The sequence below is a fragment of the Falco peregrinus genome, chromosome Z (assembly GCF_023634155.1).
Source record: "Falco peregrinus isolate bFalPer1 chromosome Z, bFalPer1.pri, whole genome shotgun sequence".
Taxonomy (NCBI): Eukaryota; Metazoa; Chordata; class Aves; order Falconiformes; family Falconidae; genus Falco; species Falco peregrinus.
Genome location: NC_073739.1, coordinates 51543454 through 51569399, shown reverse-complemented (window position 1 = coordinate 51569399; position 25946 = coordinate 51543454). Strand labels below are relative to the sequence as shown.

The following is a 25946-nucleotide window of genomic DNA, read 5'->3' as shown; positions in this document are numbered from 1 at the left end:
AAATAACTACATTTTGGCCATGTGTTGTGTGTCCAACCCTGGAGTTAGAAAGATTGAGCTATACTCTGTGTGATCAACTTTTCCTAGAGCAAGCGTTCTACAGTGCAATGAAATCCTATTTCCTTAGATGAAAAGGATATATATAACATGTTGATATCTTGCTTTTTCAAATTATTTTATATGTTTAGTTCATCAATACGCTTCTAAAAAATGTCATGGACTCTACTATGTTCTTTACATTTTTGGAAATGTATTTTCTCCAGAATGGCAGAAGGAACAGGTTCATTTGAAGTCACTTTCCTTTTTTACAGTACACACACACACACACACACACACACACGCCCCAAATACTTATTTGTTTTTACTTATATATCTGTTTTGATATATGACATGTAAGGAGTTAAAGCTGTAAAGGAGAAAACACTATTCATATTAGAGCCTGAACACATTCTGTAATCTACTTTGTCTTGTCTGTCTCACTGCTATTTTGGGATGGTCTTTTCATGTGAACATGCCCATGAGCTTTTCTAGCTGAAGCATGAAATTTGCAATGTGAAACTGAGCAACATGCTCAATCTTTCTGATGTACTTCTGCTGGGAACTGTGCTGTTCAGTGCAGGGCTCCTATAGTAGCTTTAACAGGTATCAGCTGTGCTGAGGCAGAGTAACATTGCTGTCAGTGGCTTGGATACATCCCTGAGACATCCTGCCTTGGACACATCCTCAGATTCCCTAGGAAATTTAAGCTTAATTGGTTCTCTGGATCTGGCTCCAGCTTCCAAGTTACAAGCAAGTAACTTATTAGTTTTCCTTTTAAGTAGGTCTCTGATATTTACAGCTCAGCACCCTAGCTAGTGGCAAGAGTTGATATTTGCTGATGACAAAATTCATTAAGACTAGCCAGTGAAAGTAGGCAGCCCTGTTGTCTTGTAAGTCTGACTTACAGCTCCTTGCAGTGTGGGAACAGTGCTCAGCCCTCTGCAGAGAGGACAGCTGCTATGAAAAGCTTTTCAGCACAGTCCCTGATGCCGTGACTGGCACCACACCTGTGCTTGCAAGCCAGCACCACAGCTGCAGAGGTGCCTCTTCATGTGGTCCATTTAAGTGACCTTTCTGAGCAAGTCAAAGGCTGATTGATGTCAACAGTTGTAAATGTAACAAGAGTCAGATGACCTTTCCAAAGAAAAAATGTGGGGTCAAACAGATTCCCTGAAATCAACATTACAACCTGCCTTCGGCCTTTACGATCAATGTTTCTTCTAGCACCCATAAAAACAAGATCTTGGATTTTGTATTAGACGGTGAAGGCCACAGTCACGGGGTGGTTTATGACAAGCAGTCCCACCTAAGGCACAAACACTGTCCAAAATTATCTCACCATTTCATTAACTCCATGCTTACCTAGTGGAAGGGACGAAGAAGAGGTTTTCCTTTGGATACCCACAATGGGCTCATCACCAGACCATCATTTATTATTGAAAATAATCAAGGTTTTGAATCTGCATATCTACAGCCAAACAAACCCCTGTGTTGACCCAAATACCAGGGCCTGCATCCATTTCAGCACCAAATCTCATCTTTCATAAAGCTAAACTGGCAACACGTAAAGCCTCAGAATCATGGGAGATGCTGATCAATCTTTTAGGACTGTTAAACCCAGTTTTCTGTCAAATTACAGCAAAGTGTGTTTTTCACAAAGCTAAGTGCAGGCTGCAGGTTGAGCTATGGTACTTTTTCTGTTGTCACTCTATCTTCCAGATTCAGTTTGTACCTAACAGCAAACATAAATGAAGGAGCAGGCACTGAGGTATTCAGGGAAGATGCGTGCTGTTTTCTCTTTTAGCACTTGCTTCTTACTGTCCAGTCTGTCTTTCCTCTGCCTTAATACCATACAGTTTTCCCCTAAGCTTAGCACTGACTATATGGCAACATAACCATATATTAATATAGGTCTTAAGAGCACTAATAATGTACAACTCAAACCCTGGGGACTATTATTGAGTTCTCCTCAGTGGCATCCCATTTACCTGTGGCTCAGTTTTATAGGGCCTAGACATTAACAGCTTGGATTTCTTAGATCCAACACTTTGTGCTAGGGGTAGAGTTGATCTCACCCACCTTTAGCTGTGATAAAGGAACTTCTCTACCTGTATAGATTCCCACTTTAGTCATTGGCAAACATCATATTCAGGATCCTAGTCACCCCAGCCTGAGACAAACGAGCCACAGGAGGTGCTAATCTCAGTGATTATCTCCAAACAACAACAAGATCTCAAGTTTTATTATGGCTGAGAGTATCTTGTGATCCTGGAAACGCTCCAGAGCAGCAACAAACACAGGTCTACAGTGCCTTGGCAGATCAGCTTTGAGACGTAGGTCTCAACACATAGAAGCTGTGCTTTATCAGAAGGTCCATGTCTGACAGTTTCTCCTTCTGATGCATCTGTCCTTAAAGTAATCTATGATAGCTTAGGTAACATTCAGCTTCCAGTTTTTCAGCAGTTAAAATCATCTAAACATAGGAGCTGAAATTCATTTCCTCTGAAGTCTGGATAAGTGTGAAATAAGTTTTGCCCAGTTCTGCCCAGTTAAGATCTGATTTCCATAAGAAGAATGATTGTTTGGTGTCAAGAAATAAAGTGAAGTGGCAAAGATCCCATGAAAGGCAAAGGTTTAATATACTATTCCGAACATAAGGCTGAACAGCTCCAGTTCATTTATAAAAGTGTATTACAGACAGAGAACAGACTGAGTGAGCAACCCTGTTTTTCTGTTAGTATATAGAAGATGTAAACACTTGCAGCATGATGTAGTGGAAATTTTTTGAAAACTATTACATTTTTATAAGATTTTATTTATAAAGACCAGTGACAATTGGCAGCTAAAACATTTTTAGATTAGCAAACACATTTTCCAGAAAATTAAAAGGAGAAAGTAAATAAATACCCTGAGGAGATTTCAGCTGCAGACAAGGAAAATGTGTCAAGACAAAAAGTCTTACATATGGACTTTGGAATACAAGAAGCAAAACAATGAATGTAAATTGTAAGTAGCTGTTATTCATGACATATGCAGAAAGCAGGCCTTTTGGGTGACTCAGTAGAAAGGACAATGGTTTGTTTATCTGGGCTTATGCAAGTGAAATGTTAACTATGGACAATGTCCTGAAAGCTATACTTCACTGACAGAACTCCCTGTGTCATGGAAAAGTTCAATATTTTAAGTCAGTATCTTCTAACACCAAAACATATGAAAAAGCCTTAATGAAAAAAAAATTAGAACAGTTACCCACAGATCAAGACTTGGATACATTAGTTTACACACAAGTGCTGAAAAAACAATATTTAAATATACTAAATGTCATGAGCACCTTTTCATGGTGGCCTGAAAAAGCCATACATTTGAAATATTAGAAAGCCATAGTCATGGTGGAAGACATGATGCTGCTGTCTTCAGATTAAGTTTCTTGAGTATTGAGATGCCTGGCCGACAACATCAGCCTTGAACACACACAGAAATGCTAACAGGACTAGGGGACCACATAACAGTGATTCCCAATATTTTGATTTATTTAGGAGTACATACTTTTGGTAAGCTGCTTCTTGATGTTTACTGTTGAGCACTTTTGCCATTGGAACTGCTTTACAAAACAAATGCTGACTATGAAATTAGCAGACAGGAGGTCACTGCCTCCTGCAAGAAATCTTGTAATATAAATGACCCTCTTAGCTGACTTTTCCTTTGGTACTGACAGCTAATATAGTACAGACCAAGCTGCTGGAAAAGAAAACTCAGAGGATATACAACAAGCCAACTGTAACAACTGACATTTCAGAGAAACAATATTTTTCTGATAATCAGCCAAATCTGTAATCTCACTTGAATATCCCCTCCTCCGTCCTACCAACTCACTTGTCAACAACCCTCTGTCACAACTGGTCCATCGTCTTCACTCATATGCATTTTAAGATTTTTTTACGAAGATTTACTTCAAAAAGTAAACCTACATAAAGGGGCTGTGGGAGGAATATAAAATTATTTATCCAAGAAGTATTCCCTCCCATTAACCACTTTCCTACAATGAATATACTTCTATTTACTGATGTCTAGAATAACTTCAGTGACTCATGAATTGTTATCTAGAATACTATATGAGTAATTTGAATTATCTTTCAGGAAAATTTGATGATGTTCCTTTTCATCTTCATGTATTTTCTGCTTAGAATAAGTATGATGATGCCAGAATTAATGGGTGCCCTGGGGAGGTACTAAGTCCCATCCTGACACTCCTGTCAGATGGACAGACATCCCAGTAATTCTTTCATTTCCATTGTCATAACCCAGAAAACACTTTTAGGAATCAAGGTCGGAAAATTCCTAATATGTAACTTTCCAAAGTTTGTGAGAAATTGATTGATGGGCCTCTTAACCATCTTCCTCATAACTCTTACTATAACCCATTGACTGAGATGGAAAACAAGAAACAACAGAATTATCAAACCCCACAGAAGTAATGGTCAGGCAGTGTTTGATTTTCTTCCCTGTAGTTTACTGAGGTATATCACTTGAGAACTAGATCACTTCCATTGAAGGAGTTCACCAACAGTCTCTAGATTGAGATCCACCTTCTTTTTGGCCCTAAAGATAAAACTGTCCTGTGGCATTCTTTGCAGCTAGTCCAGATTGACAAAGTGGAAGGGTTGCTCCACCAGGCTAAGAGAGATATTCAGTTTACATGATCAGTGGGCGTGGATGTCATGAAACATAAGCTTTGCTTGAGGGTTTCCCCCACACACTTTCTTAGCATCAGCCCTCAGGTTCTCATTACTTTAGGCCTCTGAATCATTTGTGTAATTATCAGGGTGTAATCATCATCCTCCCTCCAGAACAACCTGTTGACTGCCTTCTCTCCCTTCAGAAGCTTGATGTGCCAGCACTGTATTACCAAGGACAACATGCACCAAAGCTATCACACAGAAAAATGCACAAGAACAGAGAACAAGACACTTCATTTTGTTTCTCAAATTACACTGCATAAAAATATAAAAGTCACTGGAGTATAGTTCTTGATAGTTCTCCTGGCCTTCAAAATGTAAAACCTTTCTTAAGGCCTGCAGAGTGACTGAATGCCTCTGCAGTAAAATTTATACTAAATCTTAATTATCATTCTCCTTTTCTTTCAGGGCTGTGTGTTGGGAGACCTTGAAATCCAGCAAGGCTTATCTACATAGCTCAAAAAAGGTTAGCTTTTTAGAAGACAGGAGGCTTTGCAGTATTTATTGATGCTCTGACCTGAAACTATGTAAAACACTTCTTCATTGCAGAGTACATAATTGCCATTAAACCTAAAATCAATCATTGTCTGTATTTGTCAGGCCATATGGCTACACTCTTGCCTAACTGTCTCTACTTTAAGCCTGATCTACCACTAGACTGCTAATATTAATGGTATTTGATTTTCAGGATATCAACTGTGAGTTGATAGAGCAACCTAGGGGCAAAGCATATGCTGGACTTCATCACCCTTAACATCATAGGCTCCTTTTGTCAAATGGGAAGGTTAAAACTCTCCGTGCTTCTCTAACAGTTTGCAAGACTATGTGAAAATCTACATTAGTGAATGTTTCTTCTGAGTTTGTGAGGAAAAATGAGCTAGCTGACCTGATTTATGTCTTGGCCCTATCTATTTATGTCATTATCTATGTATCTATTTATTTTTCAATGACTGTATTTCTGGATACCTAGATATCTGAAGATAAATACCTACATACATGCACACACATATACTTATGTATGTATGGCATTTGTAGTATTAGACAGATGCCATACCTGTCTCTCAGTCTGTCTCTCTGTCTATTTACCCATTGTTTATCTATCAACAGAATACCTTTATATAAAACACATATTAAGGGCGTTCGTTTTGAAGAACAGGCATAGAGTCTGGTAGGTGTGAGAGGCTTTCTCTGAACATCCTCCTCAGCAGTTTTAAGACTAAATGAATCTGAGTCATTGACTTTCTAATTGTTACACTAGATACCTCTTAAAATAACAGAGCAGTAGATGATAGAGAAAATATCCCCCCCCTCCCTCCTTCAAACGTCGATGATGTGGTGGAGACAGAAGAGTACTATCTGTGGAAAACTGATTAAATACATGCCTTCCAAAGGCTATGTATGGAGTGAAGACCCATACGTTCAGTCCTGCACAAAAGGGTCATGATGCTATTCTACTTTCGTTATTTTAGTTATGAGTGACTATTAACCAGCATTAATTTACTTCTTGAAGACATGGTATGGCAACGGAGGGAGGATGGCTGGAAAGGGTAAGGAGACAAGGAATTCATGCTTTTCTAGACAGAAACTGTTTGGTCACATAATTTTTGCTCAAGTTCATTGTAACTGTAGAAAATAAAGCTTATTCTGAAAGATGACTCTGAAGAACACATGTGGAATAAACTGCTGGCCCAAAGTGAGTAAAACTCATGCTTTTTTTTTTATTCTAGTAAAATCAGGCGCTGATTGCATCAGCACGAACTCCTTTGTTTAGTGATGCTTAAGCAGATAACAGTCCTTTCCTCACCACCTCACCTTAAAAAAACTTAAGATGTGCCAGAGAAGAGGGAGAGAAAAATGGACTTAAAATATCAAACACACAGTGTTTTCTAGGGAGAGACAAAATAAAGTATTAAACATCACAAATAATTTTTCATTTTATGAATTCACGCATCTGATGCTTTCCTAGAATCCAAAAGTCCACTGTTCATAGATCAATACAATCAGTCAGATGAAAAGGCTCCAAATACACTTTCCCTGGTTCAGTGTATGTCAAAGATAGTTTCACTATGTGCATCATAGCACAGTCATCCAGTAAAAACAGAACTGAGCCTGTTGCTTAGGCGCCACACAAGACATTATCATACTGGTGATGGCATGAAAAGGATTGCACGTGCAGGATTGCACATGCAGGAATATAAGGACCTAGCTATCAAACCTTCCAGCATAAAGAAGGAGTCTAAAGTTGATTTTGTATAAGTTGTCTTAACAGACTCAGGATGTCCAAGAGTAAATATAGGAAGACAACTGTATTTTTCTCTGTTGGAAAGATCAGAAAATGTCACAGCAACTTTTTCAGACAAATTTTTTCTTTTGCTGCAATTACAGTATCTTCAAAAACTGTTCACAGACAGCTACTTTGGTATATAAATGCTGATTTCAAAAAAATAATCCTGAGCCTTGCTTGGCCTTATATACAGATAGTTTGCTATTGGTTTGTTCTGCTGAGAACTGAGTTTTGCAAATCTGAACTTGGGTAACAAGTGGGAGATGGACAGCCATGGCTTAGTCTAGTGGACCCTGATAAGGGAAAGGAGAAATGTAGTTTATAACTTGTAAAGCTAATTAAAAATTGAATATAGTGTAAAGCACAAACTTAAATTACAAAATAAAAACAGAAGAAATGTATTCACATGCAGAATTCAACTTACCATCTAGAGACAGAAGACTTCTGGGCTTGCAGTTCTCTGGAAAGAAGGAAGAAAACCCATCAGCTGAGCCCAAAGGAAGATTTAGCCTGAGACAGCCAAATTTTAATTAATCTTAATGAAAACAAAAGGAGGAGCACATTCACGAGCAGTTGAGGATTGCAGACTAAGTAGCCATTCTCTGTCAGTACAGCCACTAACAAGAAATGGGTTTCAGTCCCTTAGATTTTGCACACGACTTGATTTTCCTTGTAAGCAATATGTGTCATGTTTGCTTTATAGAGAAGTAAACCACACTGAGACACCTGCTCACAGACCTAAGGGTCAGTAGTGTCCAAAACGTTTATATACCTGTGGTTCTGCCTGTGTCCCCACAGTTGTAAAGAGGACTGACTTACACGATTACTGATGTATTACTGATGTCATCACGACATGATTTCAGCCTCTAGAGTGGAATGGAATTAGAACTCTAAAGCTTTTCTTGTTCTGGGCCTCAGATAGGTCTCATGAAAATTCAGAACATTCCCAAACTTTAAGATTTTCTCTCTCCTCATAGCCAGCAACAGATTTTAAATTCCCCTCTGCAGTAAGAGGTACAGTCACTGGAAGTTCTATGGACGTTAGAGATATTTAAACAATTATAGTAACTCCTATACTGACAATAATCACCCCAAAAAAGGGACAAGCAACTGATGTAAGACAATACAATATTTACTGATTGCTTATGGTAACGTGGGACAAAGCCTTCTCTATTAAAATGCAATCACTTTGTTTATTCACATTGGGCATTTGGACCCAGGTTCTTCTGTGGGTTATACTAATGTGAATTTAAACTACATCCTATATCAGTGCAGTTAATACAAATTCACACAAATGTAACTGAGGCTGAAGTCTACCTGGCCAAACAGATTTGTTAGGCCTCTGAATTCCGGCTGTGTCCCCAGATCCTTCACTAGGTGGGATCTGACTGGCAAAATCCCATGTAAAGGCTTTCAATAATATAAATAAAGGATGTGGAAGAGCTGACTTCTTAAATGGTTATACCTGTCAATGCCTTGGGTTTGCATCCAATTTGGAGTAAAGCCTAATATCTTGAAGCTTGCCCTAATGGCAAAATATGTTCCTCCCCAAATAATTCAATTCATCACCATAACTGCTATGTAAAAGCATGTGTTATGTTTTTTCTGTGCTATTATAAGATAAACTCAAACTCAGAAGTAATAACCTTTTTAACCTAGAAATTTTATTTCAGCTCAGAAAAAAAGGTTAGGGAAAGCAATTAATCTGCTTAGAGAATATTTCAAGAGAAGACAATAAGTTCAGGGTTTACTGTCTTCTGCTCTTTCCCTACCCTTGCAAGAAGGGAATATATAAGGGATTTATGTATAAAATATGGGCCTATTATTTCTTCAGCAATAGCCATATCTAAGGCTACCAGCCTTAACTGCAACTAAGTCTCTTGGAAAACAGCTTAATGCAGTTCCATCTGGCTTTTGGGGTTTTAAACCAAGATTTTCTCCATGGTATCACTAAATCCATCAATCCATATCACCAAATATTGTTAGTGACATTAATAGGTATAAGTACCTTGAACAAAGAACACATCCATAAAAGCTGCCAACCTACCTCATGGTAGTGTCGTCTTCTATTTTTGTTTCTCCCCAGCCAGACATATAATCACACTGATCTGGATCTTCCTTTAGTCTCCTGCTGCCAATCCTGCCAGCAGACAACAAATCTAGTGCTGAAATATCTTAGAAGTTACTTGTGATTTTTTGCTTTCTTTTGTTTCATTTTTTACTTTAGCATAGTGTTCAAGAACAGCAAGATACTTTTCTAAGAAGGAATGTCTCATTTCAACATAAGAAATAAAAAACCATCAAGTATGTGGTAGGAATGTTATTGCTGTATTGAGGTTAAAAAATATTATTGTAGCTGAAGTAATTTTGTAAAAGCTGGTGAGCATTTAAATAGCAATTATTAGTTAAACACCTGAGGTACTTTTGATAGTTTAAAGACTTACCATGTTTCCCAGCCTTAAGCTATTTGAAATTCAGGGTATTTCTCATGACAGTTTACCATAGGGTGGCTGGTGTTCAGCTGTTTTCCTAGAGGAAAGAGGAACTAAAATGAATGAATGCTCTAGCTAGTTTGAAAAAAAGAAGTGCGGTTACTCCTTGCACAGGTCTCTTCCTGGAGATGGATTGTGAACTTAGTTTACTGCCTGTCCTACAGATGGTTCTTTAACCTACTTTCCACAGTTAACTTGCAGAATCCAGAGACACAGGTTAGTTTTAAACTTTGGTGTTTCACAGCTAGCACACAAACAAAAGAAAATAATTTTTTAAAGGGGCTAGTTACTAATTCTCAGTGACACAATTAAATATATTTCATATTTTTCACAACTGAGGACTTCTGTCTTTCATAAGTTAAAAATGATACCTAAGGCCAGTTTCATTCATGCTCTTGTAATTTTCTTAGCCAGCTTTGCTATAAAAATTCATTTAAAACTCACTTTCTAATATCTGTAAAAGCAAAGTAAGCTGAAATAAGATTTTGATTCATTTAAGTGCCAATTTGATTTACAGCAATAAATACTTATTTTCAGGTTTCCAGTGTCAGAACCGTGTCATGATAATGTTGCATGGGACCTTTGTGGCAGAAATCTAAATTCAGCATTAGTCTGACCGTTACTACATTACAAGATTCCTGTTACTATGAAGCAGAAAAATTTGGAATGCCAAAATATTCTTTGCCCTGTTTTTCCCCATTTCATTACTCACTCTGGAGCGGTCCACACAATGTTCCTTTTTGATCCTTTTTTTTCAAAGACTAAATGTATGCAGTAAAAAATCTTGAAAAATACTGCTTACTTCATTGACCCATATGCTGACTGGTACAATCTCATTTATCTCCTGTGCTTAAGAAGAGGAAGACATAGAATTTCTATTCCATAAAGTAGGATGATGAATGGATTTGGAATAAATCTGAACAAACTACATTTTCAAGTTGTTGTATTAGTCACTGTTTGTAGTTCAGTGCAAGGTTTTTCAATGTCTTCAGAGTAAGTGAACCAAAAGATGTTCACACTTGAGAATGAATAGAGAAAATAGAGATAGAAAAGAAAAAAATATGAATCCCTGGCAAACTTGGTGTTCTCTTTGCTCATATGCTTTATCCCATCCTAGTTATATTAAGAATGTTCCACTTCATTGTAAACACTGGAAGATGAAAATTGTCAAGCTGAAAATACACATTCTGCATTTCCTGCAGTCTCAGGTATGCGATAACAGTAAACCTAGGCCAGTGATTACATTCACATCAGCTTCTCTCTTTAGGCACATAACTAACCCTACTGAAACAAGTAGAACTGCTTGTGTATTTAATGCCTTGTTGGATTACCTCCAGTATGTAGTGATCTTTCATCATATGCTAGCTAAAGGAATATGCATACCACCTTAACTCTGCCTAAATTATAATGGTAGCTTGATTAACTTTAAAAAAATATTAATTCTGCTGTGTGTGAAATGAAAAAGATATAAGACCATTAGTGGAGACACCCATTGACACAAGACAGTATATGAAAAGTTTATATTTAAATATCCGTCTCTTTGTTTGATCTCCGAGTCTAATTATCCCACCCACCACAAACCCAGAAGAAATATCTGGCTTTATAGTTTAGTAAGTCACCTGACATCTTAGGATTCTAGACATGGAAATAATGCATTAAAAACATATACAAGTCAGTTCAAGTTAGTTCAATCTAAATACTACCGTCCCAATGAGCTATATTGTTTCAGTTTTGAAATACATAGGTATTCAAACTAAATAGCTCCAGGATACATACGCAGCACTTCCCTTATCATCTAACTCAAAGCCACTGCTTCCAAAGTAGGCTTTTTAAAGCAAAATTCTCACACATCTGCCCTTCCAAATTTTGTTGTGGAGTCTCTGGGGTTGTCTCAGGTATGCCCTGTTCTAGAAGCATGCCTGGCATTTCTTCTCTTTTAGAGAAAGTGGGTAACGCCTCACAGATTCTTTGAATGGGGAACAGATGATTGATTCAGGATTGCCTGCATCAATTGGCAAAGGCATTCTGCCTAAACCTGTGAGAGTCCGTGCATGCACAGGTAACCTGGCACTGTTTAGGTGGTCTATGGCTGTTCTATGTGTTGGTCTTCATTGCCAGTGCCCTTCAACCTCCCAGAAGCTACTGCTTTGAGGAACTGAGACAGTAATGAGGAAGTTGCAATGTGTTTTGAGTAAAGCTGTACCAACTTGTTCACAGACTGTAGCAGAACATGTTTTCAGGATTCACACATCTACTGAACTAGTTTAAGCATGAATCCTTGGTATGTTTTTACAACGTATTTACATAGCATAGCACACTACAATGCTATCACAAAATGAGTCAGAAACAAGTTTTTTCAATGAGGAAGGCTTTTGCTTATTCACCCTGAAACATATTCAAAAGATATTTTTTTTTTTTTCTGTCTAGAAATGACGTCTGAAACACAAATTTAACCTACAATTGAAACAGTAACCTAACAGTAACAGAAAAGTAATTCTGAAGACAGCTAGTGCTTTTACAGCATCGTTTCAGTATGACTTAGGAGATAAAATAGAAGCCAGCAATACATGAGCAGTTTACTGGAGACTATCAGCCGAATTAAGACGCCAGAGAACACAGACCTCTGGCAGCCCCTGGGCCAGGGTATCCCAAAAGCTAACCAGCTTGCCATTCACATGCTGTATTCTGAGCTCTTCTATCCCTGATTCACTTAACTGTGTGCCATATTTAGACTATAGGCTAACAATGACAGTGTATCATTCATAGCCTAGGAACCTCCTCATAGAAATATAGTGCTCTGTAGGGGAAAGGAACAGTTACCCATCATCTGCATTAAGAAAACGTGATTGGAAGCAAGTTCTGAACCACAAGTTGCTATTCAGAAACCATTATGTGTAGAAACTACACATGCTGTTCTTTTATAACCCAGTTTTTAGGTAGAAAACTAAGTTACTGGACTTTCACTTCACCAGAATATGGTGATGTTGTTGGGTTTTTCCTTACTCTTTGTCTAGTGTTAAAAATCTAATCACTAGGCAATCATCAACAACTAGGATTGAGAACAGCATGCTTTTCCTTTGGAGCAGTAAGCCACCAAGCAGATTCATACAGAAAAATCTTTGTCCCTGCCACTAATTCTGAAAAATATACATGTATGGTTTTATTGTGGGCTCCCCCTGGTCAATGGCCAAGCACAAACACAGTAGCTCATATAAAGAATGCAAGAAGACTCAAGACAGTTAAACAGATGAAGAAAAAGCTATGTGTGGAAGCAAAGCAAAATAAGGAATTACTTTACTACTTCCTGGTGGCAGGCAGATGTTTAGCTGCTTCCTAGAAAGCAGGGCTTCATCAAGTGTAGTGATTACTTGGGAAGACAAGTGCCATAACCATCAAAGTTCTGCCTTCCTCCTGTTTCCACCAGTTTTTCTTGCTAAGCAAGGCATCATATGATATGAGTTATACCTTTGGTCAGTTTGGGTCAGTTCTTCTGGCTGTGCCCTCTCCCAATTTCTTGCACAACCCCAGCCTACTTGCTGATGGGACAGAGTGGGAGAAAGATAAAGCCTCAGTGTTGTGCAAACACTGGTCACCTACAGCCAAAACACTGGTGTGTTATCAACATCGTTTAAATCATAGTTCTAAACCATAGCACCATACATACGGTCTGTTGTGCAGAAGGTTCACCTCATCCCAGCCATACCCAGCACAGATTTCAGCTGCCCTGTAGCAGTTAAGGCAGTACTGGCTTCAGCGTAAGCAAAACAAAATACCCACACACCTCATTGAAACGTGAGATGAGAAAGACGATGGTGGTTGGCGAGCTGAAAAACCTAATAATTACACAGATCACCATTCAACTCTCTGTAAGAACATTAAAACAAGCCTTTTGGCAGCGTTTAGGTCAGGGAGCTACTGGCTATCAAATGCATTGAGAAACAAGAGCAAGGTACTCTACTGAAGCCTCCAAACCCCAGGTGCAACTGATTTATTAGAGAATGTTTTCATCATTGTTCCACGTAGTTCTCCTCCTGGAAGACTATCATGGTATGATCCCTGGATATGAGCACCAAACTCAAAAGACTTGCTCGTCTGTGGTTGCTTAAATACAGGCAGAGAGAACCGTTACCAAATTTAATACCTGACAATGAATGTATAAATTTTGTTCACACAAACCCACATGATGATGTTCTCTGTACTACATGCTGCTGTCTCCCACCACTGAGAGACACCTGCATCGATTATGAGCTTATGGAGTGAAATGACTTCTTACTTGTGGCAGTGTAGATAAATTTGAGGAACTTGCAATAATCTGTTTCTTAATTGTTCAAAAAATACAAAACACTACCCTTAGATTTAACAAATCATGCACATTATATATGGCACTGAAAAAAGCACCTATGTATTGAAAAATGGAGAGCAAATCGATGCTTTAACTGTGAGAAATTGCCAAGAATTTTATACAGCCTTTTATATTTTCTTCAAAAGCTGGGAGGAATATCAATTCATCATTTATAAGACAGATGATATTATTTTAATTTGGTGGTTAGAAAAAAGAAATATTGGGAGAATTTTTATCTTGTAACTCCTTAAAAAACATTAGCAGGATATTCAAGAAAGTATTTCAGAGCTTAAGAGGTCTTTGTTCCTCATTCTTCTAGATGAGATTTGCAGTCCAACTGTAAGGAAAACTTGATATAAATTTTCCATGACTAAGACATGAGAGTTTTACTTATGGTAGTCCTGTAGTATAAACTTTATTCTCTTGAATGATTAGGCTTTAGTAACTGTAGCTTTGGTCCTATTCCATTTTGTCAGATAAAGACATAAATCCAGTATTTCCAATTTTTAAATTATAAGACTACAGTGCTGTATAACAGGTACTTAAAAAAAATGTAGTAAATTTAAGGTTATGAAAAATGAAAAGCGTAAAACAGGCTTTTCAAAAAGCAAGTAAAAAAGCATGGATGTTAGAAAGAGCTTTTAATTTTAGGTCTGAATCCTTTATGAGCATAATTCTAGATTTAATTTGCTGTAAGTCCATGTTTAACATTGTATGGTACCAATATTTTCACCTTGGTACCATATTTTCTTTCTCTGCTAGTGGAAGACTGAACTATTTGTGCTAAATAAAATCCAAACACTGTTTACCAGTGGCACGAGAAATTTCTGAAGCATATTTGTCCAGGACAATGCCACCAAAGACCACCAGGAAGAAACACTTCAGATAATGTGTTGTAGAAAGCAAGTGCATCTTGATACAGTGTGTATCAACACCATGGAGTAGCTTTTCATGCTCCTGGGGGCAGCTATGTGCCATGTCCTCCCTCCCTCCCTGCCTCTGCAGCCAGCGGGCTCGTCTGTGGATGAATAGTCATCCAGCAGGGTACCCTGGAGGATCCACAGAGGGGAAACTGCTCTTCAGGCAGCCAGACAAGGTTCAAGGCTATTTGGGAAGGGGTAGTCGTTTTGGGAACTGAAGCTCCTAAGGGAGATCAGAAGCAGAGCTGCAAGCCAAGCCTTAATTCACTGTGCGGAAAGGCAAACAGAGAACTAGTCCTAATTAGATAATGGGAACCCCTTTTAATGACCTGCCCATATGCTGCTGCACAGATCACCTATTATTAACTAAATATCCTCTCTGGGATTTGAGCTCAAAAACAACACCGGGTAGCTCATTTCTAGTGCAGAGAAGGTCATACAGTCGAAATTTATAGGAGTCAGGTCATATAAGGTAAAAGCCATGATCAATTTGCTGTTGAGGCAATAGTGGAGTGAAACTGTGTTAGTTTTCCTGTACTTGGAGGGGATGTGCTCAGGGGATTCATCTGGCATCACTGATAGGAGGAGTTAGTTGTTACAGGGTAAGAGTAGTTGAGCAAAAGCACCATCCACTTCTGAAAAGCATGTTACAGCTTTTTCAGTCTTCACCAGCATTGTACAATGCATTTCAGATCAAACGCAAACCTAAGTAGCTTCTTGGGAAGTCACGGTCAGCAGAGCAGGTGCTTCTGAACATGTCACATACTGCCCTCCTTTTGCCAGCAGGTTCAGCCGCAGGACTGTATCTGAAGTTAAACATCCCCCTACATACCTTACTGTTCCATAGTAGGAGTCAACTTGACCAAGAAAAAACCCAAGGGCTGGTCAGGGAAAGCTACGCTTTTTAAAAAGGTGGATAATTAGTCTTTGTGTCAATTAGTCAGAGAAGAGAGCTGGCATTGGTCCTGCTGTTGGCTGTCTCGGAGCAGAGGTAAGCACTGGGGACAGAAAGAGAGACCTATCAGTGGAGAAACCCCTGCTGCCCAGAGCGGTTGATCTCAGCCTCCCTGACCCAGCTTGACTGTCTGCAGTGGATACTGGCAAGGGGTGGGAGACAGAGAGCTCTTCCAGTGTCAGAACTCTGTCTTTCCACCATTGGCAGGCGCAGCACATCTAGAGGTGGGGGCAGCTCAACAATCCTGCCTAGGCCCGGTCTCTTTTCCTGACTTCCCTGTAGCAGGAGCAGACTCCCCCTTCCCTCCCCACTCACCAGAAAGCCAAATAGGTCTTACTGGGGGTGGTGAAAGAAAGAAGGAGCTGCCACCTCATATTCAATTTGTGTGGCAAGGTTTTGGTAGTGGGGGGGCTACAGGGGTGGCTTCTGTGAGAAGCTGCTAGAAGCTTCCCCCATGTCCAATGGAGTCAATGCCAGCTGGCTCCAAGACGGACCCGACACTGGCCAAAGCTGAGCCCACCAGTGACCGTGGTAGCGCCTCTGGGATAATCCATTTAAGAAGAGGAAAAAAACCTGCACAACAAATGGCGGCGGAAGAGGGGAGTGAGACTATGTGAGAGCAACAACTGCAGACACCCAGGTCAGTGCAGGAGAGGGGCAGGGGGTGCTCCAGGTGCCAGAGCAGAGGTGCCCCTGCAGCCCATGGTGAAGACCATGGTGAGACAGGCTGTGCCCCTGCAGCCCATGGAGGTCCATGGTGCAGCAGATCTCCACGTGCAGCCCGTGAAGGACCCCACACCAGAGCAGGTGGGTGCCTGAAGGAGGCTGCGACCCCATGGGAAGCCCATGCTGGACCAAGCTCCTGGCAGGACCTGTGGATCCATGGATAGAGGAGCCCATGCTGGAGCAGGTGGCTGGCAGGACTTGGTGACCCACGAGGGACCCACACTGGAGCAGTCTGTGCCTGAAGGGCTGTGCCCTGTGGAAGGGACCCACGCTGGAGCCTGTGGGAAGGACTCATGTTAGAGAAGTTCATGGAGAACTGTCTCCCATGGGAAGGACCCCATGCTGGAGCAGGGCAAGAGTGTGAGGAGCCTCCCCTGAGGAGGAAGAAGAAGTGGCAGAGACAGCGTGTGATGAACTGACTGTAACCCCCTTCCCTGCCTGCCTTGTGCTGCTGGTGGGGAGGAGGTAGAGGGGCTGGGAACGAAGTTAAGCCTGGGAAGAAGGGAGGGGTGGGGGGAAGCTGCTTTTAAGTTTGGATTTTATTTCTCATTACACTACTCTGATTTGATTGGTAATAAATGAAATTAATTTCCCCAAGTCGAGTCTGTTTTGCCCGTGATGGTAATTGCTGAGTGGTGTCCCTGTCCTTATCCCAACCCACGCGCATTTCGTTGTATTTTCTCTCCCCTGTCCAGCTGAGGAGGGGACTGACAGAGCAGCTTTGGCGGGCACCTGGTGTCCAGCCAGGGTCAACCTGCCACCACACATCCCTTTTCCTTTCCCAGGAGAGCTCCTAAACACTTCCCACCCCACAACCCACAAAATTCTTACTGACTTTTCCCAGTCCTCAGAACCTTGTGAAAGGCTCCATGGGGTCCCATGTCACTTTTTAGCCTCCCCCAGCCTTTCTCTCTCCTTTTCCAGGAAGATGCTGATGTGCCATCTTTGAAGAATATGTACTGATGTTTAATTGGCAAGACCAAAATTCATATTTTCATGGCCCTTGAAAATTCCTTTGTAATTTGGAAATACACAAACCAGCTTTAAATGGAGTTTAAAGTAGTAATACTAATGTTTTTCTGACTACTGACAGCATAAAGCCCTTCTTAGGTAAACCTGGTTCTGCTTTGCCAATCTATACTACATCCAAAGCATAACTTCTGTACAATTTCTCAGCCAGCAGTTGGAATTTTCCTTTCCTTTTTGAAGTAGTTTGACAGTTCCTACTCCAAAGGGAAATATCCCTCCAAAACAGTGGTATAGTAACACAATGCTGATGACAGAGCAAGAAATACCCCTACTGTTAACAAAACACCTTTATTCAGGTCAGTCCTGTTCTAACATCTGGAAGAACTGAAAATGAAAAATCCTCACACATGATGGACACTTTCTCATACATTAATAAAATATGGGTGTCTTTGTCTGGTAACGTTTAAAACAGGAAGAACACCACTGTTTTCTAGGTTAGAGGACAGAATGCTTGAAACTTCAGTAAATACCCAGGCCAGCTCTGACAGCTGAAAGTGGACCCTCTAATCAGTTCATCTGCATCAAATCACTGGTTAAAATTATCTGTGTTGTTACTGTGTTCCCCAGTAACATACAGGGATCAAAGAAGAGGCAGAAACAGCAGCTTTAAAAAAGTTCAGAGGAGCAAAAAAGCTGGGAGAGAGCAAGCATCTGAACAGATGTGGAAAGCATTAGCAGTCAAAGAGGATGAAGACAAGCAGAAGGTGCCAGTGGCAGAAGCATCTCAAACAAGAGACTGCATTTCATACCCTGGGCTAAACTCAGGACTCCAGTTCCCCCTCAACCTGCTGATGTTGCTGCCAATAATGAGTGCTGTCATCTGCAGGCCCACAGATCACACAGGTGTTTAGTAACATAGCATAGTCAATAGCTTAAAATAATTTTACCATCTTTACAGAACACTTTCTTCATCTGGTAGGTTCGCGCACCATTTGTAGGGAGACAGCTACCATTAGAAATCTCTGCAACATCCTGGCAGGTCAAGCAGATAGCCTAGCCACTTCAGGGAAAATAAGGTTATTTCTCTAATGGCAACCAATGCAAAGAAAATCCCTGTGTTTCCTGCCTTTTGTTATGACATAGATGTAAAAGGAAGGCTAGGAAGCAGAAAGGTTGTTGGAGTATATTTCACCATATTCTGTTGCTGCCGTCCTCCTGGTAACAATCCTGCTCAAGTCACAGAAGAAGGGAGGTTTCCATCAGGGTGGTTTGGTGGTTTGGGTGTGTGTGATGTACAGGTGTTTATCTTCACTTGCAGTCAGTGGGGAATGAATTATTCACTTTGCCTCAATGTTTCTTAGTCAATGAGGAGAGACACTGTGTATTTCTCTTCTTTGCCAAAGACGTATGTTTAAGAGATGTTATGTGCCTTGCTCAGAGATCATGAGATATTAAAAAAAGAGAGAAAGGATGCAACTTAGTACTTCACAGAACAAGCTACACAATGTATAAGTGCTGTCACTATCTTGGCTGTCAGCCCAAAACAGTAAGATGGAAACACTAGGAATGAAGTCTCAAAGTTCCTATTTCATTTTGCCAAAAAGCTGAGTGTACTTCATAAGCCCCAGTTCTGTAGTTCATCATACAGAAAAAGACCGTCCACTCACAGCTGTAACAGGATGATCCATCCATTCATCCTGGGTCTAGCTCCTGAGCCCAATTGTCAGTGGCAGAAGATAGATACAATTTTATATTACATAAGATTTTTACTATTTAGGGTGTGGGTGTGGGAGGGGTTGGGGGTGGGGTGCTTTAAACCATGCCTTTGGGTGTCTTGACATTTCCTACTGCTCCTGCAACCTATACCAAATACCGGCCCCAACTCTTCTCAAATTCCTCTTCATTCAAAGGTTCTACCACATGGCTGTGAATGATCATTATTTTCAAACTTCTATTATTTTTTAAAAGAAGTCCCTGATGCACTCACAAAGGGAGATGAAGGTTATAAGGAAATAACATTCAAAAACATTGCAAAGCTCTTACTTCACTGCACAGTCTAATCAGGCTGGAAAATACATTGCATATTTATTAAATACCAGGCTTTACTCAGGGGTAATCTATGGGAAAAACAGGGGGAAATAATGCTTTTCTGCCATTCTGCTTCTCCCAGTAAATCAACATTAGTATTTATAAAAAGAAGAAGAGCTATTAACCACATGCTAATAATTCTGGCTTCATTTGACATGGAAATCAGTCTCATGCATAGGAAGATCTTCAACCCTTTTCATACAGATTGCCCATATTCACCAGTGGGAACTGAACCCTGGCAAACTTTCCCTGGAGAAACGTCTTTAACCTAAAAGGCAGAAGCCGCTGTGGGTTCACTCCATTCCGCCACAGCATTCCTACGTTTTCCCCTTGCAGAGTACCAGGCTGTCTTGTGTATGGCATTAACCCACTACAAACTGTGAAGCTGGGTTTTGCCCTCTACTCCTCTGCAGGCTGGGAAGGTATTCCCATGGGGATGTTACAGTACGGTCCCTACAGCATGTTATGTTCTGAACCCAAAGGTAAGCTCAGCACAGGATGTGCCACTCTTTATCCGAGTCAAGAGGTTTGCTGGAAAAGGACAGCTTGTACTCTAGAGACCACGCTACAGACCTGCTGTTAACACCTAAGAACATTAGCTTTTTCATTTGTAAGTAGTTCACGAAGCCGAAATTACCATGAAAGGTTTGTACCTAACATTTTTATTAAAATATGTAAAAAATGACCATAAAGTCACAAGACTGAATACAACATTCAGTCTTACTCTAGTTTTCTACTTGTGGAAGCGCTGCTACAATGAAGTGTGAAATACAGAGCTAACAGTAGCTCCAGATTTAATCATAACACATTGACAATAACTTTGCAAATGGCCTGTTAACAAAACTTGAATTACAGATATATTAAAACACCGAGATCATGTCTTCCCACAGCAGCACTGCATCAGCAGCTTGTCACTTGAATTGCTTCTTTTTAATTTGCAAGGCCAGCAGTATGTTTTTAGTGGCTTGGCTCTGTTACAGGAATTAAATAATAAACTAGCTAATGTGTGGCATGCACTCTATGCTTAACAGCAGTGAAATTGTTTCTAATATACAGGCCAAACCTTCCAGTTTTGCTTATTTCCATGGGTTTTGTATGAAATTACAGGTACGTTTCAGTGCTGCTGTGCTGATATACTAAAAACTGACGTTAAATTCCTGGCCGTATCATCTCCATCATCATACAATGTGCATGCATACATAAAGGAAGAAAATAAGAGACTACTGTTCTGTATTAGAAGAGAACCTGATTCAGATTTATGTGTGGTAATTTCTGGGCTTGTCAACATGTCTCCATGTGCAAAGCTGCATTGTGCTTCTTACAATAATGCAACTGAAATACCAGTAGTAAAACAGCCTTGCTCTTTATGCAGCCCCCTCACTTCCAGCTGGAGCACATGTTCTTTTCTCTCATAGCTCCTCGCCCACACAGCAGAGCATTTTTGGGAAAGGCCAGAAGAAATTAGATACCCCCATAGCACTTTTATCCTTCCAGCATGAAATTTGTATTGATTTTAAGTGTGTATTTCACATACAAAGTTTTTAATTGAATCCTGCAGAAAGCTTTGAAGTTGTTAATTTAGTTTAGTTCATCTATCCAATTTTCCTTTTGCTCTGATCCTACAGTCTGCAGACTAGCACTTAAATGTCCATTCTTCTTTCAACGTATTTCAGTAGCTTGTTTGTATTTTTATGTGTAAACAAATGTGCTTACTAGAGTAGCTGGAGGGGGTTTTGTTTTTCTGTCATCTGGGCTTTTATACAGAGCAGGCTTGTAGCATAACAGGATTCTCTTTTGCCATAGATTTGCAGTAACAGAGAGTTTATAAACCTGTGACGGTAATATCACCACAACTCTCCCACCTAGCACACAGGACACTACCTAGTGAGGAACTTTTTAACTTGTTAATAGTAAAATATCATACCTGCAAGCCCAATCTGCTAACTGATATTTTAGAAAAGGGATAATTTGAAGACTAGCCATTTGATCTGCTTAAAAATATTTTAAAACCTGATATTTTTTTAATTCCTGGCAAGAAATGCCTCTACAAATGTTGTGTCTGAGATGACGACAGCTGACCTAAGATGCAACTCCAAGTACATTTTTCTATTCTGCCTTTCTCTCCCATACAGATATGCTTTTTTCTTTTTTTTTTTAAACCAAATAATATTTTTTTTAATGCCAGAAAAATATTCCATTATTTTCAATGAAACAGGTCTCTATGTTCTATTATGCTAGTCTGCAACCAAAAATTTACAAGCTCAAGGTCATCAGGACACAAGGCCATCAGTGAGAAAAGACAGTACATAATAGAACTGTAAAAATATAATTCCCTGTTGCTGTAGTGACAAGACAAACAAAAATGAGGCACTAAGAAACATTTTCAGATTGAGATGTCTGTCAAAAGTACACAGGAGGTTATTTGGTAGCTGTCTTATCACTGGGGTGCTCTGAGATGGGAGCCTGAGGAGCCACTGCTCAGTGGCCACACAACAAACACATTGCTGTAGCCAGCATCCTCAGAGCCTTACAGTCACAATCAACAGCTGCAAGTAGCTAGGCCAATGAAATCTGTGCACAGTCAAGAATTAGTTTGGATTTTGGCATGCCATAATGAGAAAAAGGAAGATGAGATGGAGTCCTGCAGTAGTTGCCTTGCAGTCAAAATAGTTCATCTGGTGTAAATATCTCTGGGAAAACAATTTTTCCTGTTCTTCTGTTTGAACAATTTCATTATCAATGATGTCATTTTGCCTAGTTTGAAATAGATCTATCTAATGGAGAAGACAGTGTTTAGCCAGCTTTTGCTTGTATGCTTTGCTACCCAACTGATCACCAAAGAATGTGCAGTACCTGGCTATGATGGATTTTTAAAAACTAGTCAGGTGATCTGTTATCATTTTGCCCAGTAAAGCCACACTGAAGTTAAATTCTGTCATTTTACTGCAAGCAGACTATTTCCATTTGAGTTTATTTTCACTTTATATTTATTTCTGCACTTTTAGGTTTGTCCTGGCATGCTTGCCTTACTCTGGTACAGATGTCACTATAAAACTATTAAGAACAACTAGGTTTCAGTTACACCTGACTTAAATTTACAGAAAAATTGTTTTAAACAGAAAAAGATATGTAAATCAATCTGGCTTAAAAAACAAAACTAGAGGAAAGTATAAAATTAAAGATAGTGAGAATATGCTGGACAAGCAGGTTTTGTTTGTTAAACCTTCATCTCTGAGGCAGTGAACACAAAAATTTTTGGACTTATGCTAACAAGGTACTCCTATGCAGCTAATTAATACACTTCAGTCTTTCACAGATCTTTGTATTCCCACATGTGCTATTTAACTTTTCAAAAGTGTAAGAAGCTGCTTCTATTATTAGTCTTTGAGAAGAAAAATGCACACAACAGTATATTTTGTGCAATTAATGTGCAAAAAGCCCTATATAAAATGCAATAGTATTGAGGAAGTCGGTATATGTGAACTTTTCTGAAATTACATAATAAAAACCTGAAAGTTGCTCATTCTGTATCACTCTGTAATATTGCTGTTCTAATGTTTCATGGTCAATTGGTATTTTTTTAAAAAGTGAGGCAACAGATCTTCCTACTATTGCAGTCACTGAACTGTATGTTTCTAGGCAGAAAGGCACTAGCAAAATATAAAATTTAAAAACTTTAAAACCTCATAAACCTCAAGAAAATCCTTAGGATGTTCTAAGTAATGGAGACTGTTTAGCGTCTTGTCATCCTTTCCAAATATTTTTAGAACTCAGGCCTGGCAACCCTAGAAGCATACTTTTATCTATCAGACATCTTGAAAAAATCATGGAGTGATAGAAAGGATCTATAAAAGCAAATAGGAAAAATTCTATGGTGTTGGTTTCTCAGCTCAGAGCAGGTTATGGTGCCAAGCAGATCCGTTGAAATGAGCAGGATGGAGTACTGAATGTGTTCACATCAGCTTCAGAGAAAAAGAAAAAAACAAAAACAAAACCTCAAAAACCTCCTTGTGGTGGGCATGCCATTGATCTGGTGGCAGAACACGCAGCATGGAGAAAAAACATCCACCCACACCCCGTCATGCAGCTTGTTGGAGGAATGCACATCAACAGCCAGCCTGTGCCAGTAGTTTTTCTGCTGGCCATTTTGTGGGGCCCTCACTCCACTCAGTCACCTTCCCATTCTTTCACTTGTGGGAAGATGTAGTGCATTTCAACCACTTCATCCATTTGCATTCTCACTTGACCCATGCATGTGTCTTCCCCAAAGCATCATTTGCCACACTATGATCAAAAGACGTAAGAGAGCTTTTGTCCCGTGGAGCCCAAGTGTGCTCATCATATTTATGATGGAAACAAACTGTCCTCAACACTGATCTAATTAAAAGTCCTATTCAGCAAAGACTTAAAAGTAGCCATCCCAACGTCCTATAAATTCAACAGACTATTACTGTTTTAAAGCATTTGCTTCAGTGCTTAGTAGAATAGGAATGCCAGAGCTGGGGGTCTAAACAGTTTTTCAAGACTGAAAACCTCCTCTATTCTAAGTTTTACGTAAAAGTATACAACAACCCAAAACTCAAAACACACCTTTCCTTTACACATCAGATGCACTGTAATTTTTCTTTGTATAAGAGAAAAGGAAATAGTTAGAGTTGATTAAATTGCTGACAGTCCCTAGCATACACAACTGCATTGCGTTTCTTTCATAGATGATGTTAGAGATTAATTGGACTCTATCGGCAAACTGATTAGGACCTGACCTGATTCTAATGAAGTAGCAAATCTGGTTTTAATGGAGCACCTCTAACTTCACTGAAAGAATTTTTTTAAAAATTAGCTGGTTTTCCTTTCATTTCATGTTACTTAAACATCCCTCCCATGTTTTGCTCTCCATTATTCATTTCAGTTCCACTCCCTTGATAACTTTGGTTACAGAAACAACTAACCTGATGCACAATTAGTAAAGGCTGCCATAAAAGCACAATATTAAGCACTATACTTCCAAAAGAAGTGTTTCTTGTGAATGTTTACAAGTGAAGGTATGAGTTTGGGTAACATCAGATCATTTTGTGGAATATATGTCAGCTTTCTGTAGTATATCTGAAAAAGTCTAAAGTGGACTTCAAAAACCAACATGAAATTAAAAGAAAAACGAAACAAGCAAGGTCATATGAGGAATTCCAACCAAACATTTACCTTGATCGTATTTGTTTACCCATCCTGTGTACCACTGCTCTTAAGATTTACTTTTCAGTCCAATCCATATATCCTTCTCTTTTCCATATCTCAACAGTCTGTTTTCCTGAGCACAACCTGTTCTGAAAAATGCTTCCTTTTTTCACGAAGACATATTTATGCTAACAAGAGCTGCTAAATCTTCCTGCAGTGCCTCTTGCTAACCTTCACTGGCTTTTTTCAGGTTTTGTTTAAAATTATCAAGTCAGAATTAGTCAAAAGGTTCATTAAGATCAAATAAATTTACAAATAACTGCTGTTGCAATATAGTTGGCATGAAAATTTCTTGCATTTGCGTTATCCCACGAAAAATCTGGATTTTCTGTATTCACTTCCATGGATTTACTTTTGGATCTACCCCTGACTCACAAGCATTTAAGCTGTATTTAAATGACTCAGCAGACTGCATTGTCTGATACACATGGTCTGTCTGCCTATCTACAGATATATAGAAAGGTATGTGTATATATATCCCTTAAGAATATTTTCAGATTAGTATCCAATGGATTTTTTTGATATAATGATACTTAAATAGCCTTGGATCAGCAAGGTCCAAGTACTTTCATGAGCTTGTACTCCATGTGAATAAAAAGGCAGAAGAGAAAGACACTGTGGAATGGAATAGCTCAGAGCAGTAAAAGGTCCATTCAGTCCATTTTTAAGCATTGTTAAGCTATTGTGACCATTTTCCAAAATAGCCGTCTTGAAAAAATTAATGAGTTTTCCATTTAAATCCTGCATCTGCTCTAACATGCAGGCAGCCTTGCAGGGTCCCATGTGTGTATTTCACACATAAACATGCCCCTTCACTACACACTCTAAATTAAGAAGATGACACAAACACTTGTCTTTTATTGTCCTTACTTGGTCTGTACAGCTTAAAGGAATAAAAAATTTCTGTGTCCAAAGTTGTGTGAACGTATCACAGACAATGCTGCCTTCCAATGAGTTATTTTCTGCTTGAGAAAAATTGCCCCCTTTGATTTGCAGATTATTCCCAACATCTGCTTTTAGTGTAAAAATCTGTCGGCTTATTTGCCCTTTTCTCTCCTCACATTAAAATTGTTGATTTTCTCATGCTTAGGCTAGCACATGTTGAATCAAAAGGGTCTGGCATGTTGTGTTAACAGATATGTTGCACACATCTTCCAGTGCTT

General features: G+C 39.4%; 1 long non-coding RNA gene across 1 annotated transcript in view; it reads right to left on the bottom strand.

Annotated features, from left to right (window-relative positions):
• The window catches only part of LOC114013326 (uncharacterized), a 40417-nt gene extending 30818 nt beyond the window's left edge, over positions 1–9599 (bottom strand). The window contains exons 1-3 of the long non-coding RNA XR_003556241.2: positions 9504–9599; positions 9107–9199; positions 7484–7519 (exon numbers count right to left, since the gene is read on the bottom strand). This is a non-coding gene — a long non-coding RNA (uncharacterized LOC114013326). The remainder of the gene's footprint in view (positions 1–7483; positions 7520–9106; positions 9200–9503) is intronic.
• Between the last annotated feature and the right edge of the window lie 16347 nt (positions 9600–25946).